This window comes from Panulirus ornatus, chromosome 68, assembly GCF_036320965.1.
Source record: "Panulirus ornatus isolate Po-2019 chromosome 68, ASM3632096v1, whole genome shotgun sequence".
NCBI classification, from domain to species: Eukaryota; Metazoa; Arthropoda; class Malacostraca; order Decapoda; family Palinuridae; genus Panulirus; species Panulirus ornatus.
In genome coordinates, this window is record NC_092291.1 from 10,164,877 (window position 1) to 10,182,592 (window position 17,716).

The following is a 17,716-nucleotide window of genomic DNA, read 5'->3' on the forward strand; positions in this document are numbered from 1 at the left end:
CTTAAAATCATGAATGCTGTCTGCATTATTCATGTCCTCAGTCATCTTATTCTACTCATCCACCACTTTTATACCATATCATTTCTTACATCTTTTTTGACAAGATTCTTATATAAATTCATGTTAAGTCCTCTTACTGCACTATCCCTACATCTCTCGAAGAACTGGTCATTGTTTACATCATCAATCTGTTTTAAAAACTTGGAAGGTTGTGATCAGATCACACCTAAAATTTGTCTTCCATGATGGTCAAACCTAAAGCCTTTTGCCCTTCTCTGTGACTAAGGTCTCATAATTTTGATACCATATATGTTCCTCCCTTTGAGCCTTCTCTAGTAGCTCTTTGTGCTTCTTTACAAGTGTTGACCAAATGTAAGAAGCATATTCAAATTTTGGCATTGTGCGAGAAAAGATCAACTTGCTAAACATTTACTTAAACATAAATTTCAAAGGTATTCACATATTTGCCACAATTCAGTTTGCTTCCTTACATATCTCCTAATGTGAGATTGTGCCAACAGGTTAGGGATGATGTCAAACCCCAAATTCTTCTTAAACAGAATTGTGAAGCATGTTTCCACCTAGATATGTATTGTATGAGGCCCTCTTACACTGTCGTATCATTACTTTACATTTTCTTGGGTCGAACTGCAACCACGTATGAAACAAACTTTAGTGTGTTTCAGTGCCCTTTTAAGTTGATTGAATCCTCCTTGCTTTTCATTTTCCTCATGACCTTTGTATCACCTGCAAACATATTCAGGAAGGAGGCCATACCTTCAGGCTAGTAATTTGCAAAGATGAAGAAGATCAATAGTTCAAGAACAGAGCCCTGTGGCACTCAACTGGTTAATTTGACCCATTTGGTGAAGGTTCTTCAAACATGATTTCTGTTCCCTTCTACTGAGATAATCTTCCATCTATTGAAGAAGTTCCCCCTTTATACCTGCTTGATGGTCCAGCTTCTGAACTGACATTCTTCTATAACCCTAAAAGGTTTGTTACCTATTACCTATGACTTCCTTTCTTTAAAGCCATGTTGTATTTCATTTTCTCAAAAAAAAAAAAAAAAAAAAAAAAAAAAATCAGTTTTCCCTTGTCTTTTCTGTATCATAATTCTCTCTATATCTCAATTAAGGCCCGGTCTTGATGTGGTCTTTTGTCTACAACTGAAGCCTTCAACTTCAACATAAAAAAAAGTATTTTCTCCTCCGCAGAATGTAATCCTCTTGTTTTCCATCTCTTACCCAGAACCTTACACACCACACTCATTAATAAAACTGTGGTTCAGCACCTGTTCTTGGTCTCATTTCTTATAGCAGTGTATGATGTTTGCCTTTTTTTCATTCCCTGATCTCTCTCTCTATTAATATATCAGACAGTATTTCATTCTTTGGGTTTTTTTTTTGTAAATTTACAGAACCTCTCATTACAAAGACTTGGATCCTGGGTAATGACCCCCATTTCCTAATCTACATTACCATACAAATTTTTGAGGATTGAGTACTTCATGATTAAAGAAATTCACAGATTACTGTGGTAAAAGTTAGAGGGAATACAGATAATTTAAAGAAAACCTGTAAATTAGCAGAGACTATGGAGACAAATAATGTAAGTCATGGCATTGAAACAAAACATAGTCTATTCTTAAAAGTATCTAACTGGCAGATTGTTCCATATGCTGACAATCTTGAAGAAAAAGTATTTCGCCTCATTCAAAGTAAAACGCTCACCTACAAGTCTGTATTCATTACTACAACTGAAATAAGATAAATTAAGTCTTGAGTAACTCAGCAGATCAAGATTACCTAAGCCTTAGATAATGTGGAAGACTTGTATTAGTTCACCTCTTAACTGTCTCTTTTTGAAGCAAAATAGATTCAAATCACTTAATGTGCTCTCATATGATTTGTTTTTCAGCCATCTGCAGTGTTCGTAGGATACTCCATCTCCCTGCATCTAGTTTTTTTTCTGTATTCTTTGCTTTTCTTCATCTCCTCTTTTATCACATATGATGAATATCTCACTGAACTCCACTTTGCCTTTAAGTTTCTTTGCTTTCCTTAGTACCTCCAGGGTAGATAACTCCAAGTCATTCATTAATTTTCTTGAAAAAGCATTTCTTCATTCCTCTTTCTTCCTTATTTGGTGTATAACCTTCCAAACCAAAAGTAATAAACAAGTTATTCTAATGACCTCATGTTTTACTAATCTTTCTAATTTTGGTGTAACCTAAATGGTTACCTGGTCTCTCACTTTCCCTAAAATGTTTCTTTTACCTAACAAGTACTGGTCATGTATGCTCTGAACCGTTCTAAACCTTCCGTCAATTAGGCCATAAACTTCCCTCATTGCTCTATCTCTAACACTGCATATCATTCTTTCAAGTTTCACTTAATTTCCTGTGTCCCTGTTTGTTTGACTCTCAGTCCATGTTCCTCTACATCATTCTTCATGCTATGCACATGTTGATCAGGTGCTGAAACTGCTCTCTCTAAAGCTCCCTTGTCACTACTGTCAAAAGATTCTGCACGTTTCAGTTCTTTGTTCTAAGTGAATAGCTACTGATATTGCTCCTCCTGCATTTCCTTACCCACTATCATGAAGTAAAGGTTGTATCTCTCTAATCAGCCACTCTGTGGTCCAACAACTCCCAAGGTCTGCCATGTTTGAATCTGCTGCCATTACTTATTAGTTTGTGGATCTGCCACTAGAGCAGTGCCGTAAGTAGCACTAAGGCACCAAAATCTGTTTACACTGCATTTGAGCTAATCAAGTTCTGTCAGTATCTTAAGTTCAGCTGTACTTTAGCCCTTCGGGATGTCATCCAAGAGACCAAGAGGTGAGGAAGATGGTGCTAGTGCTAATAAGCATAAGCATAATTCATTATCTATACTTGAAAAAGTGGAGTTACTATAAAAAATTAGATAAAGGAACTTCTGTAAAGACTCGAGTACTATCAGATCGGATCATCAATTGTGTATGATTTAGGGTTCAATTCCTGCTTCCCAGCATTTTCTATCATCTGGCAATGGCCAGGTCCCAATGTTCTGGATTAAAGAGGTATAACTTGTCTATTCCATAAGTTTCAATCCTTTCCTCTAACAAACAAGTGCCAATATTGCTCCTTTCGCACCTTCCTGCCCACCACAGTCAGTGGGTTCTATATGCAATTCAATCCTTTTCTCTAACTGGACATCTTCAGAAACATCTAGAAAAGACCTATCAGACCATATTTACTTTTTAACGAATTCATCTTCTTTCGAATCACAATGTACCTCCTGAATCCTCTCCACCAATATAAGATTTTTTCATACTCGGTGACAATATTTCTCAAATCCCTTAGTTCCTCTTTCATCTCATGTCACCTTTATGATTCTGGAAATGATTCCTCAATTTGTCATACTCAGTGACAATATTTCTCAAATCCTTTAGTTCCTCTTTCACCTCATGTCACCTTTATGATTCTGGAAATGATTCCTCAATTTGTTTACCTCAGGCTCTAGTTGTGTTACCTTCTGGTCTTGATTCTTAACAACTTCCCATGACATCAAACATATGATCTCTGATGGTTCTTCTTTCACTTCCTAACAAACCTTGTTATGACTGACGGGTCTAGGTATATGCCTTTATTTGAGTCACCATCAGTCTTTCATGAACCAGGCATTGTTAGAGGCCTTAAACTGGCAACAGAAATGAAGCTTACTAGCATATGTAGCCTCAATCATGGGAATTTAGATCTTTAACTGAATACGAGTGTTAGTTTCTGGTTACACTAAACCTTTACTCCCTTTAGTTAAGTATAACTGGTACTTTTATATGGTAACTTACCTACACTTCACTTCCAAATATTAGCCAACCACTCTCAAAAATTGGGTCTCTTTATTTAGAAAAAAAAAATTAATCAATGAAGCTGGTATTTCTCCTAGCAGTTGATTTTAACCTGGGAAGCTTCCACCACTCCCAAGCCCTAACAAAACTTGGCACTACATATACCTTAATATTCTACCCCTTCAACACACACACCATTACTTGAACATAATAAGCTTCATGAGCTGCAGATCCTCCCAAACCCTAGAAAAAAAAAAAAAAAAAAAGAATCCCTGCTTGTCTATGGTGCGTGTGTGCTCTTCCTGACAGAGAAACCCCATGGACTCATGGAGTAACATAGTCCCAGACATATCTGGGCATTAGCAGTGCACGTGTAATCTATGGCAGTCATTCCCTAAATATGGCTGCTAAGCTCACTGACATTCCAGATGGGTATCAGGTATGACAATGGTGCAGGTGTCCAAGCGGGAGTGTGTTCAGTCTGCAACTTATTTTAATGCCATGTCTATGTAGGTAAACTTTTTGTTGTTATGGTCTAAGGAGTCCTAGGGCTGATTTCTGACCTTAGTGGTAAGCCTAGATAATGCAATACACAGATAAGAGTTCATTAAGGCTGGGCTTAGTTTTGAATGACATGCAAGGACTCAAGGAATCTTAGATGTTGCACATTATTCTCTCAGCTGATTATCTTAAATTCATTTAAAAAAGTAAAAACAAAATTTTCTATACAAGTCCTTATAGTGACTTTAAAAACCACAAAACTCCACGATGAGACTTGCTACAATGCAGTTCAACCTTACGGGGCAGAGACTGCTTTACAGATCCAATATAGAATGCATAACATGATGGACAATGATATAAACAAACCACTGAAGACTGACAAACAAAAGGCACCCTCTTTTTAAATCTGAATGGTGATCCTATTGCTAGGCGGTTAGTTTAAATAATAAGTACTTCCATATAAGGAAAAAATTTACATTTCAAAGACCATAGCTCTTCTTTCAGCTAAAACAGTACTTGTATCATAAAAGCAAAAATTTATGCTTCTTGAGTTTAAGTAGAGTACTTACTATAATGGTAGGCTCGTAAATCTTAAGGACTTTTTTTTACATTTGAAACTATTATATTTAAAGAGATTTTATTAAGTTATACTCATTATGTATACAGTACACCCATACGAACATATACAAAACTAAAGAAACTCATGTCTAGTCTGATGATATTAGTCTTCTTGTAAACTGATGTTTCAAAATCATCTGCATGCTTTTTATTATATACATCCAAAAACTTAAGTATACAATTCACTATTCAAATAACCAAAAAATTTAGAAGCATGAGAGGGGTATAAGATTTACAAGTCTTCCATCAAAATATGTACTTCTCTAAACTTATGTTTGTAGTTCCCTTCATGTTGGTATACAGTTGATAAAACAAAAGCCATACTCTTTGTAATATAAATGTAATCCTTACTTGGACGTAAATATTGACTTGACTGACCATCTAACACTAGCATCTCTACTCAGTTCTCAGGGGTTTATCAATTTCACTGTGCATCTTATCATGTACTGTATATTGGATTGACAAAGTGTTCTCTGCTCTGTTGGGTTGAACAGCATCATGGTAAGTTTGATCATAAAGGTATGTTGTGGCTTTCAAAGCCTGATCTGGATAATCTTAAAATACCTGATTAAGAAAATAAAGTGCAACATCCTAGGCACTTACATATTCTCCAAAGCAAGCCTAGCTGGAACAATGACTTGTTGATTCAGTTGAATACAGCTGCATTATTTAGGGGAGCACCATATTCTTTGCCTTGATTTTTCGTATTTCTTAATATTTGTAATGTATTCATGTTCTATTGCTTTTCCACAAGTAATTGTTTTTTAATGATCATATCTAAACTTTTTTCATATCTAAATGACTAAACAATGATTCTAATTACATAATTTTTTGTGTTTAGCTTCTTCATTGATAACAGGGCTGGTCCACAAATCCTGAGTACAAATATGGGAGCACGAAGAAATTTCTCTCATGTCTTGGCCTTGACGGAAATTCAAGGGTGGCAGTTTAGTGCTTGTCAGGTTATTTCTGGGTGTATGTATTTTGTCAGTGTTATATTTATTGGAATATGGGGATCTTTGAGTAGTAGCTACAAAAGTGTTGATGCCAAACTTTTAATTTCTACTTAGGGGTTGATGGTTAGCTATAAAGTAGTTTGGGTGGGAATGGTCAAGTGCTGTTGCACAGAACTGAGTGCCGAGCATTTTTAGGTTGGACTTTATTTGAAGGGACTTTGTTTCACAGCAAAGGTATTAGAGTGTTTGAAATAGTTCTGAGAGCACTATTTTGTTAAATCTATTGTAAACAGGGTGGAAAACCATGCAGATGAGGCATACTTTAAAGGAGAGTGGATTATTTGTTTGTCTACAATACTGATAAGATTATTTTTCTTGTTCAAATCTGGTGTCAGTTAGTGTTTTGAGGGCATTTAATTTGTGTGTTGCTTTTGTGTTGTTGTTGGTGTGGAAAGTGAATGATATGTGTGCATTGAATGTAATGCCAAGAATGGTTGGTGTTCAGTTCTAAATGCATAAAGTAGTGCTTCATGTTTTAAGTTGCTACTATGGTGTCAGGGTGTTCTGATGCGAGTGAGGTTATCTACATAAGAAATTACCTTTATATTTAGGTTTGCATGAGGTTGTTGAAGGTCATGTACAAAGAGACTGAAGAAGGAATTGCTCCTGAGTAGTCCTTCTTTGCTCATACTATCCATATATCTGAACAATATCAGCATTTCCTGGTCAGCTGTCTTAAAACTCAGGAAACAGCCATATTCGAAAGATTTACGGGACTCTATACTTGCAAAAGTTATGTCCTTCCACCCTTACCTAAATTCACAAGCAAACTTTCTTGGTCTCTTAAAATGTCTTATGCCACTAGCTACTACAATCAGTAACGGAAAAAAATATTGAAGTGTCAGTTATCCAGATTATTTGATGGGGTTGTGTGCCCAATATGTCAGTACTCTACCCATACTTGTCCTTATTTAAACTGGAAGGTTTGCTGTAGAAATTTGTTCAAAGCAATTTCAATTAGCGATAGGAAAGAATCCATAAGTGCCAGTTACCTATATCATATGATGGGGAAATTAAAATCTTGGCATGTGCACTCAGTATGCCCCAAGCAAATTAGTTACATATGTTGTACTGATGGCACTGGGAAAAGCTCTCATCATATCAGCTATCCACTAGGAGTGGTGGAGAAAAGAATATGATAGTCAACAAATCAATAGTTTAAGTCACGAGTGCATGGTGCAATAAGCTTAAGTGTCTGTACAGTTACACAGTTTTTTTGCTCTAGGCCCACCTAAATTTTTTTGGCTTTGTACCTTATTAGTTAAGTACCCTCTCATTCCTTACACCAGTGCTTTGCAACTGTTGTCTGGCAACAATGTTTTTGGAATGCCACAGTGCATTTCTGATTAGAAAAATGAAGAACTAGCAGGTGTATTCCTATTTTGTAAATCAGTAACATACACGTGATTATAAAGGTACTACATTTGTTTTTACAATACTTATCATACGAGCACAAAAGATTTTCATTTCCTTCCTTCCAGTGGATGACAGGTAAAAACTCATGGGCAAAGGGTACAAGCAAAATATAATTTGGTACGCCACGATGATTGAGCAAACTTGAAAATGTGCATGAAAAAAAAAAGTCGAGATGCACTGCCTTACCCCCATCAACCAACCTCATGCCACATATTGTCATACAGCATTTCATCTATAGTATGTCTGTTTACTCTCTCCCACTCTTTGGAGTTAAAAACCAAGAATGACACCCATATAACACTACTGGAACTACTCCCCCTTCAAGCATAATCATCTTTGCCTAAACAGACACTAATCTCTCCCTGACACTCAAACCAGTATGTCTCACACCTCCACTACACCTCATTACCTTCATTTTGACTACACTTGCTTTCAAAATTCTCCTTTCACATACACCCAAAACTCAGTCACCAGATATAAGTTTCTCTTTGGAATCTGTCATCAGAGACGTCATCAACAACAACAACAAAAAAAAAAAAAGTTTCACCTGTGCACCCTCTACCCCCAGCATACTATAGACCTATCCTTTGGTTTAAGAACATGCACTGACTTCCCTGTCCATAAACAGATAAAACAACCAACACATTCACTGAAAATCCTTAATGAAGACCAAACCCACCTTCATCTGGAACCACTCACCCTTCTCCCTTGCACTCTTGGTAAAAATTTCTCACTACACGCTGCACACTTTCCATATAACCCATATATTCAAAACACCTTCCACAAGGATACCCCTGTCATCCATACTATTTGCTTTTTCTAGGTGCATAAATGCCACACAGTTCATGCTCATTCTCCACGTACTTCCCACATAAATTCTGTTGTGCAAACATCTTATATACATATCCTCTACCTCCCCTGCAGCCACACTGCTCCTCCTTACCTCTTCAATCACCACTCCTACTTATATCTTGCCAGGTATACACGGCAGACTTATACAACTGCAAATCGAACATTTAATCTGTTCCCCTTGCTTTTGCACATGGGCATTATACATCCATTCTGCCAGAACTCAAGCACCTAACCTTAGGCTGCACAAATGTTGAATAATCAAACTAATCAAGCAACAACACTCACCCATCTTCTTGAGAAACTTAATTGCAATCCCTTCCACTCCTGATGCTTTGCCATACTTCACCATATTAGTTTTAGTACCTTACTTGCCTGCACCTGTTTAGAGCTTGTGGACTCATTGCAGAGTATAAATGTTTCATTACCATCCATAAGTTCAAAAATATGGTCAATTCTTTAAGACCTATTCTCCAAAGAGCAACAGTTAACCTCTTCATGGACCATTAGGTCTCCGATTATTTGTTCTCCTGTACAACATTTTAATATGTTTGGGCTACTTCCTTTACTGACAGTGGTGTGCTGATAATTTCAATTTTCTTTATTTTTCACATTTTGAATCTGGTTTTTACTCCTTTTTCCTAATTACTTTTGATTTCAACAATTGCTACTAGGTTCTTCATAGCACTCTATGCAACTGTTTGCTTGCCTTTACCTAGTTATCATATTTCATCTAAAACTGGAATAACTGGTCTGCAAGTGTACTTGTCGCTCTAATAGCTACATTCAGTTCATGAAAAACGTTAAAAAACCCAAAAAACTTTGTCATACAGTACTTCATTGAAGCCTAAAGATAATCATCTTACCCATGTAGTACTTTCCTGACCTATACAGGAAATACTCTAGTTTTGCTTATCGGACCTGAAATTTTCATCAAACTTGACATCTTCATATCTAAATACAGCACATGACCATTAAAAAACAAACAAACATATTCCTGGGTTAAATTTATGTTGCCCTTAAACTTCTCTCCATACTGTACCTGTAATTACATATGCAACTTCAATAGTGAGTAAGCATGGATGCTATAAAAAAATACAAAGTTAACAAATGTGCTGCATTACTACCCTACTGTAAAGCAGAGAAGTTCACTATTGTACCAGAATAATCAAGATACCTTGAAATAAGCAAGCACATGAAAGGACTTGTATCAATTGAGACAGGATCATGACAATTCCATGGGCCAATAAAATGCCCATCAGGTCAGGATTGATCAGGTAACCATAGCCATGACTTTGATGACCTGAACCTTGTCTCTGGTAATCGCACTTCTTACTTAACCTTCCCACTGACTCCCATCTAATGAGGTACTGCATTTCACGTCGTGTGTGTGTGTACATATAAAACCATGCGTCCATTATCTTTCTGTCACTGAAGATGTGACACACCACGAAAGCACTCAAATCTTTGTTTCATCTTTCTTCTTGCTACAGATATATTCATAAATCTCATACTTGCTTACCACTTCCTGTGTTAGCACTGCAATGCCAGAAACAAACTAAAAGCAGCCTCATTGGCTAACATCCACTCTTTAGCTATTATGTAAAATGTGCTGAAGCCAGAGATTCAATTTGCAACCAAGCCCAGACCTCTGCAGTTTTTCTAAAGTTTCATATGCCATGGTTCAGCCACCAAAAACATGCTGTCCCCTTAATACCTTGTTGTTCCAATTCGCTCTATACCATGGAGACCTTACACCATCCTCTGTGTTCAGGCCCCATTGACTCGAAGCATCTTCACACCATCCTGCCATCTCATTCTCAGTCTCCTCTTCTTGTTACCTCCATTTCTGACAAGAATACTCTCATAATCTTTCCAGGCTCATCCTCTGTTTGTCAAAACCAATTCAGCACACTCTCTTCAGTTCTTTCATATATATTCTCCCAATCATGTCCATCTCTTACCCTACTGTTTCTCTCTTGGTCAACACTCCCCAAACCACAGAGTCTGATATCAAGCAATTCATTTCCATGGCATCCATCTCCTCCCACAATTTTCAAAATGATTTTTGGATGCATGGTGTCCTTGCATCCATCAAACACCCTCAGTACCATTAGTCTATCAAACATACTAACCTTTGCCTCACACAAAATAACCTCACTTTCTACGCATTCCTCAATACCTCAGCCAACTTACCCTTACTTCAGCTCCCATGGTTCCATCCACTGATATGTTCACTCTAAGGTATCTTAAATAAGCCCACTTTCTCAATATTCCCTCCATTCAAATTCTCACTTCAATAACGCACATATACATATCACACTAAAATATGAAGAATTGCTCTACCCAAACTTGCTGTCATGCATAAATCACCAAAATCATGGCTCCATATCACAACCAAGCCCCAAAGACCTGTTCATGGTTTCCCCTGAACATTTCATATGCCCCAAATCAGCCAAATGAGATTACACGGCCCCCTGTATTTTACATCAATCCATTTTTTTTTCTATCCCATGCATGCCTCGTATCCTCCTGTATGCTTAGGTCCCAATCACCCAAAGCACCTTTCACTCCATCCTTCACTTTGTCCTAAGTTTCTCAGGTAAAATATAGTAAGTACGTACTTATTTTCTAGCCCCAGACACCCCTTCAATGGAGCTCTTGCAGTGCCCATGTCCATCAAGTGAGCCCACAGGTCAAGAGGGGTAGTGGTGATGCGTTTGTCACCGCGACATAAGTACAGGACAATTAAGGACAATTAAGGAGTTAGTGTTCAGTTTCTCCAGAATATAAGTGTCATCTTGGATATGACAGGTCCTGTGATAGATTGAATCAGTGTTTGTAATAATGAAAAGATAAGTGGTGTCCAGAGCACAGGTGAAAAGTGTCATTCGCACATGCCTGTGTAGTGCAATTTCAGGTGGATGTGTTTGGTAGGGTAGAAATTAAGACAGGGTTGGGAGGGCAAATGCTTGGTGCCAATAAAGTCATTCCTGCATGTGTGTTACGTTGTGGAAAAGAGAGGCTTTGTGAGTATATGCTGCTTGATTGTGACCTATGGGTAATTTTGTTGTTTCTAGATAGGGTTGGCATTTGTGTGGGAGGGGAGTCATGTTCTACAGCAAAGATCTGGGCATCAACCATACTGAAGTGAGTATTGGTAGTATCTTTGTCTCCTTGCACAGGCACTGAGAGTTTATGATTGCTAGGCAACCTATGATCAATTTAAGGGCCTTGTTTTGTGTGGTTTACAGTTTTGCTATGTTGGCTTCACATGGGGTAATGTCCTGGAAGGTGACTGGTACTTTAGGAATGAGTTAATAAACTGTTTGCAGAAAACGCTGAGGGATTTTCTTCTTAATTCAAGATTGGTGATGGTAAGTGCTCTGATGTTTGTGGTGTATATGATAATCAGTATGGCTGCAGTTTTCTCAAGTGAAAGAAGATGACCATTAAGAATTATGGAAGCCTACTTTATGGATTCACGTCTATTCAGAATAAAAAAGGTGACAGTGGATTTCTTTGGGGAAATACAGTCACATACAGTTTTTTTCTCTTTTTTTTGTTAGGTTACTCCAATAACTTGAGAAAGGAAATTTTCAATGGTAATACCCAACCAATACATTCAAAAATTTTGCCATAAAAATCTAGGTCAGAAATCCAATGACTATACGAATCATGAAGGTGGAAATACCTCCAAAAAAGATATCAGTGTAAACAAGAGAGGCATGGAAAATGAAACCAATATGAGGTAGCATGGAGTTTTATGTCTGCCTTTTATCATTACAATAAGCAAAAAGGTTTAGGGATGGCATGTCCACACCGAGGCTTAACCATGAACCATTTCCAAAAGCAATGACAAAAGACAGTTTTTCTTTTTTGCTACTTTGCTTCATAATCTACTGTTCACACAATTATCAAGTATAAGGATGTCTGTTGGGGGATCGTTTGACTTTGTAGACCTCTGTTCGTGCATCCACTCTTGATGTGTGTGTTCATATGGTGCCTGCTGAACTGCACTCTCAGGGCATATAGCTCTCTCAATTCTGAAACCATACTAGCAAATATTTCAGCAATTTTCTGAAGTGCACCATTTTTTCTGTCTTTCATGGTACTCCTTCAAGGTAATGTTCCACACAATCATGTTCACGAAACAGTTCAGTTAGTTGATACACATCCTCTTGTGACCACTCCATATCTGCAACTGATCAAAAAAGTTTCAGAAGCACAATACAAAAGTTGTCACACTTGTAACCCTGTAAGCATGATTCAAAAGCATGCTCATTCTGCACCTCTCATGGTCTATGAACTTGATGCTAAACATGCTTCAAAATAAGGTATTCTTAAAGTACACATAAGTTAGTTTTAAAACAAATCTATCTCAGTGTGGACGCACCGTACCATAAAAAGTATTTTAACCAAGAAATATAATGCAAATCTGGGAGTGCACAACTGATTCATCTCAAAGTCATCGACAAATGTTCCATACTTTGTTTTTTCAATCAAAGGCTCCAGACACGAACACAAGTCCTTTCCAGGGACAGGCTTTGAATTAAACATTATAAAAAGGGTGAAGTTTAAGAGCAAAAAAGGTAGTTAATAAGTTTTTGAGAAAGTAGAGAACTTCCCTTTGAAAGGAGCAGGTCATACAGCCATTACTGGGAAAGATATGAGAAGGTAGACTTCCACAGCTTTAAAAATAAAAGGTTGTAATGCTTGGCACATATATATCAATCACATACTTTTCATGCAGTTACCTTAAATCTCACAAAAGACATACAATAGTATTCATGTTATAAACCACACTTGCTCTGACACTCATGCTTAAAACTGTACAACAAAGGTATCTTACTAGTAAAAAAAAAATCAATGTAAAGTAGCAATGTTGCTTAATCCTTATAATCATCATTAAGGTACATCATTTACCAATTCAACATGAATATCAAGAGCTGTGAATTTGATATTCTTCTATTTTGGTACTTGAATAATTCTTTGAAAAACAAAGTATCTAAACCTACCTTTAGGTTACAAAATGCTATAAACCTGTTTTGTAAAGAGCAACATTGTACTATGAAGTACCTACAATTAAAAGATCCTATCAATGACAACAGAAACTTCACACATTAAACTGATTCATCTAGTGGGGAAAACCTCAATTCACGTTTGAAACACCTTAGTTAAGTTACAGTCCTTTACTAAAAAAGAACAAAATTTTGCCCAAATAAGCTTTTTGAAGTCATTGGATGACTGATGCTTTCTTGGAGCAGGTGAGGTTACAGGTGAGGGGAATGGAAATGAGTGGCACAAGCAGGGGGTAATGTGCAGCAGAGGGCAGATTCAAAATTTTATCTACACTCGGCAATAAATTTATAACATGGTGCTAAACATACCACGTTTTTGTTCTATCTACACTTTATAAAATTAATACTCCTGAACATTTTTTTCCTGACTCTATTTAGTTCTTTGATAAATTTTCCAGCCCATGAGAAGGTCATGGCAGTCAAAGTGAATTATACACACACTCCCGTTGTTTGTTCAGCACATAAATTCGTCTACATACACTCATATTTAAGTCCAGTTACATCTCTCATATACATTTCACTGAGCAATTACAACGGATAATATACTCAAAGGCATTACTGTCTTCATATAGATGAAGATAACTGCCAGCATGTATATTACCCCATCTCAAGGCTGCAGCAATATGTACATATAAAAGACACCTTAGGTCTTAACAGAGTGAATGAGAATGTGAAAAAAGATATCATAGGTGATAAAACAATAGAAATTATGCAAGTATAATTCATCATGACCAGAACGACCATCTGTGGGCTACAAAAATCCTAAGCAACTGTCAAAGAACCAACTGCAAGAAAGTGTTCAGAATCAGCAATTACACAGTTGTCTGAGAATCCAGTTGAGTTAGGAGAGTGTTCTATGATTGCAATTTCACAAAATGTACATACGAGAGAGCAAAACAATGATATGTTCAACAAAGCACCTCCTGTTGTGTTGCCAATTGTAAATAAACTTTCAAACCTTTCCTCAACACTTCACATAACCCCTTCTCCTGTCACTCACCAATGTTCACCTGCTTTTCCCCACCCCTGATTCACCTGCCCTTACCCTACACCAATCATCCCTCCACCTGGTGTTTTGGTGTGACCTTCCGGTGACTAGACAAAGTACGAGAAGATTATCATCATTAATGAAGGACTCTTCTTCAACTAAGGTACTCCTTCATTACACTTGCATTCACTATACATAAATTTTCCTATTCACCTGAGCTTTCAGTGCACATTTTCTTTCCCTTACAAGATGACTCTTAATCTAGCTTTCCCACTAAACTTTGTGCCCAAATATATAAGCTCACCTATAACTAACAGCTCCTAATCATGTGAAACATTAGTCATGCATAAACATTTTTGTGCGACCTTTCATTCCTAACAAAAACTGATATCTTGCTTTTCATTTGAAATCCCAATCAGGACTTTCCAAGAACATACCATGTCAACACAACCCAACTATTCCTCTAATTTATCTAAGAATACATCATCTGCATATAGTAACTGTACCAATTTCCATTCTAATTCTCCATGACTGAATATTACCAAAGCCACCTTTATGCTTACCTCATGGAGTAATTAATCTGTACAAACATTAACCAACCATAGTGACACCAATCAACCTTGAATCATTCCTACATTCATTTCAAAACATTCTCTCATACCACCAGTTATCCTTATACCATTCTGCAGATACAAACACATACATTACACTTTATGACCTGTGGTCCAAAATGGTGGATGTGACAAACTTTCCAAGTGCTACAGAAGCCTCGCATGGCCAGCTTTCCGAGTGCTACAGGAGCCTTATGCAGCCAGCTTTCCACGTGCTACACGAGCCTCATAAGGATAGAAGGGACTCATGGGACAGTAAGTTAAGGTATATAAATAAAAATACACACACACACACACATATACATATATATGCACATATGAATGTGCCTCAGATGTAAAATTCCTCATTTGGCTCTTTGCTATGTTCCTTCTGTTAGGAAGTGGTACAGGAAGGAAGGAACACTCAAAGACTGGCTCAGTCAATCACATCCACTTTCTAGCTATCATATACAATGTATAAATGGAAGTGAAGCTGGACATACACAAGAAAGATTGGCCTTAGGAAGTGAAGCTGGACATACACAAGAAAGATTGGCCTTAGGATGTGAAGCTGGACATACACAAGAAAGATTGGCCTTAGTCACTCGCATCCACTTTCTAACCATCACATATAATGTATAAATGGAAGTGAAGCTGGACATTATCAAAAGACACAAGTGGCCAGAGATTTCTTGAAATCACTGAAATATTATGAATTACTTGGTAAACTGTATGTACAGTATATGTTCTCAAGAAAGCAACAGAAGTTACATCTCCTGGTATAACTACACTGGTGTGAAGCAGAAAATCTCCTGGTATAATTACACTGGTGTGGAGCAAAGAATCTTCTGGTATAACTATATTGGTGTGGAGCAAGAATCTCCTGGTATAATTACACTGGTGTGGAGCAGAGAATCTCCTGGTAAAACTACACTGGTGTAGAGCAGAGAACCCATCAGGGAGGACATAGAACATTTGCTCTCTCTCTCTCTCTCTCTGAATCAACATGCAAACTCAGGATCAAATGTCAATATGACTGTTCAAGAAGGAGTTCTTGTGCTGGTTCAAAGATACTCACAGCAAATCATGTCTAGTTCAAATGCTTCAAAGCATGCCAATCTGCATACTTTATGAACAACAGGTGAAGCAGCTATAAGATACAATTCAGCAGAAAAGTTCCTGGATGAGATGATGAATATTATGATGGAAAACTACACTCCATTGCAGGTGTTCAACATTGACAAAACAGGGCTGCTTTGAAAAAAAGTCCCCTCCTGTACCTATACTGCACAAGAAGAAAAGACAGCCCGAATGTTCAAGGCAGATAAAGACAGACTAACTTTGATTTTAGGTGGCTCTGGTAAGGATGACCCCAAGTTGTAGCCACTTTAAATTTATCACAATAAGTCGTCCAAGCACTAAAAGGGTGCTTGCTGAGCAGTTGCCTGTTGTTTAGTGGTCTAGCTCCAATGCCTCATGATGGACAGTCTTCAAGGGTTATGTCATTAACTGTCAACCTTCATCAAGAATAGCTGCATAAGGAGCAACCTTACATACAAGGCTCTACTTCTTGCTGATCTGCACATTGTCCCACAATGTCTGACTAGTGAGACAACATTAAGACTATGTTCCTTCCACCTAACAGTACATCCCTGACTCAAACCTACGATCACAGCATGATTGCAGCATAGAATTACTACCTGTGGCAAACAAAGTTGCTGATTTATGAAACTAACGCCAAAAAAAAAAAAAGCTTATCATCAGGGAAACCTAGAAAACTACATTAGGAATGCAGTAGAAAATATCAAAAGGGAAGAGGTTGCACTTACTACCATGAACAGTGTGTGACAGAATGTGACCTGAGTGTGTGCACTATTTTCATGGTTTTTCAAAAGTGCCTGATGCATGACTAGAGACTGTGTCACTAGTAAGGAATTCTGGCTCAAATGAAGTTGATGATGGTAAAGTAAAGGATCTATTGGAGTCACATGGATATCACTAAACATAAAGATCTTACACAACTATAGCAACAGCAGTAGAAAAACCAAGGAGGCAGCAGCTCTCCAACAACTATAAAAAACTTAATCCACAAATTTGGGTCACACCCTGTGACATTTTGAAGGCCTGAACTTTGTTATGATGAAGAAAGCTAAAATTGCCCACAGCTCCTGCTTTGGCCAAGGCACCCATGACCTGCTAAAGTGCTACAGGGTATAATATAAGTCACAGAGAATAGCAGCAAACCAACCTTCAAACTTCTTTTTAGTCTGCATCAAAACAAACATCCAGTCCACAACCCAGTACAAGCATAGAAACTTCACACTCAAGCAACCAACCATTCATGATATTCTTCAGTCACCAGAAACACTTCACTTAGTTGCCACCAGAAAAAGAGCCAATTATATCACTACACTCTCCCATTCACATAGATGCATCAGTAAGTATTGTTCATGAAACTGATGATCTTACCCATGTTGAATAACCAATAAAACACATTTTCACTAAGCCTCTGGGAAAAAACCAACACCAGCCAGCCAGTCTAACTTTCTGGTAAATACAGAAATATTTTGCTTTGAAACAAACCATTATCTATAATGTACTTTATATAATCTTTTCATAAAAAATAAGATAAATACTACATATTTTACTTATATTTGAAAACTGAAAGGTTCCAAAAGGCTCAAGGCCAGGCATGGTCCAATCCCCCAATTATGCACATTGAAATGGTTGAAGGCAGGTATGTTTGTCAGCAAAATACTACCAACAGTGTTATTTCTGAATGTGAGAGGTGGCCTCAAAATGACAAAGTATGGAAACAGGTGAAAG

At 37.4% G+C, this 17,716-nt stretch overlaps 1 protein-coding gene across 2 annotated transcripts in view; it reads right to left on the reverse strand.

The window, feature by feature from the left end:
- The window catches only part of Caper (RNA-binding protein 39-like protein Caper), a 43,715-nt gene that overhangs the window by 15,718 nt on the left and 10,281 nt on the right, over positions 1–17,716 (reverse strand). The gene's annotated exons all lie outside the window — the stretch shown is intronic.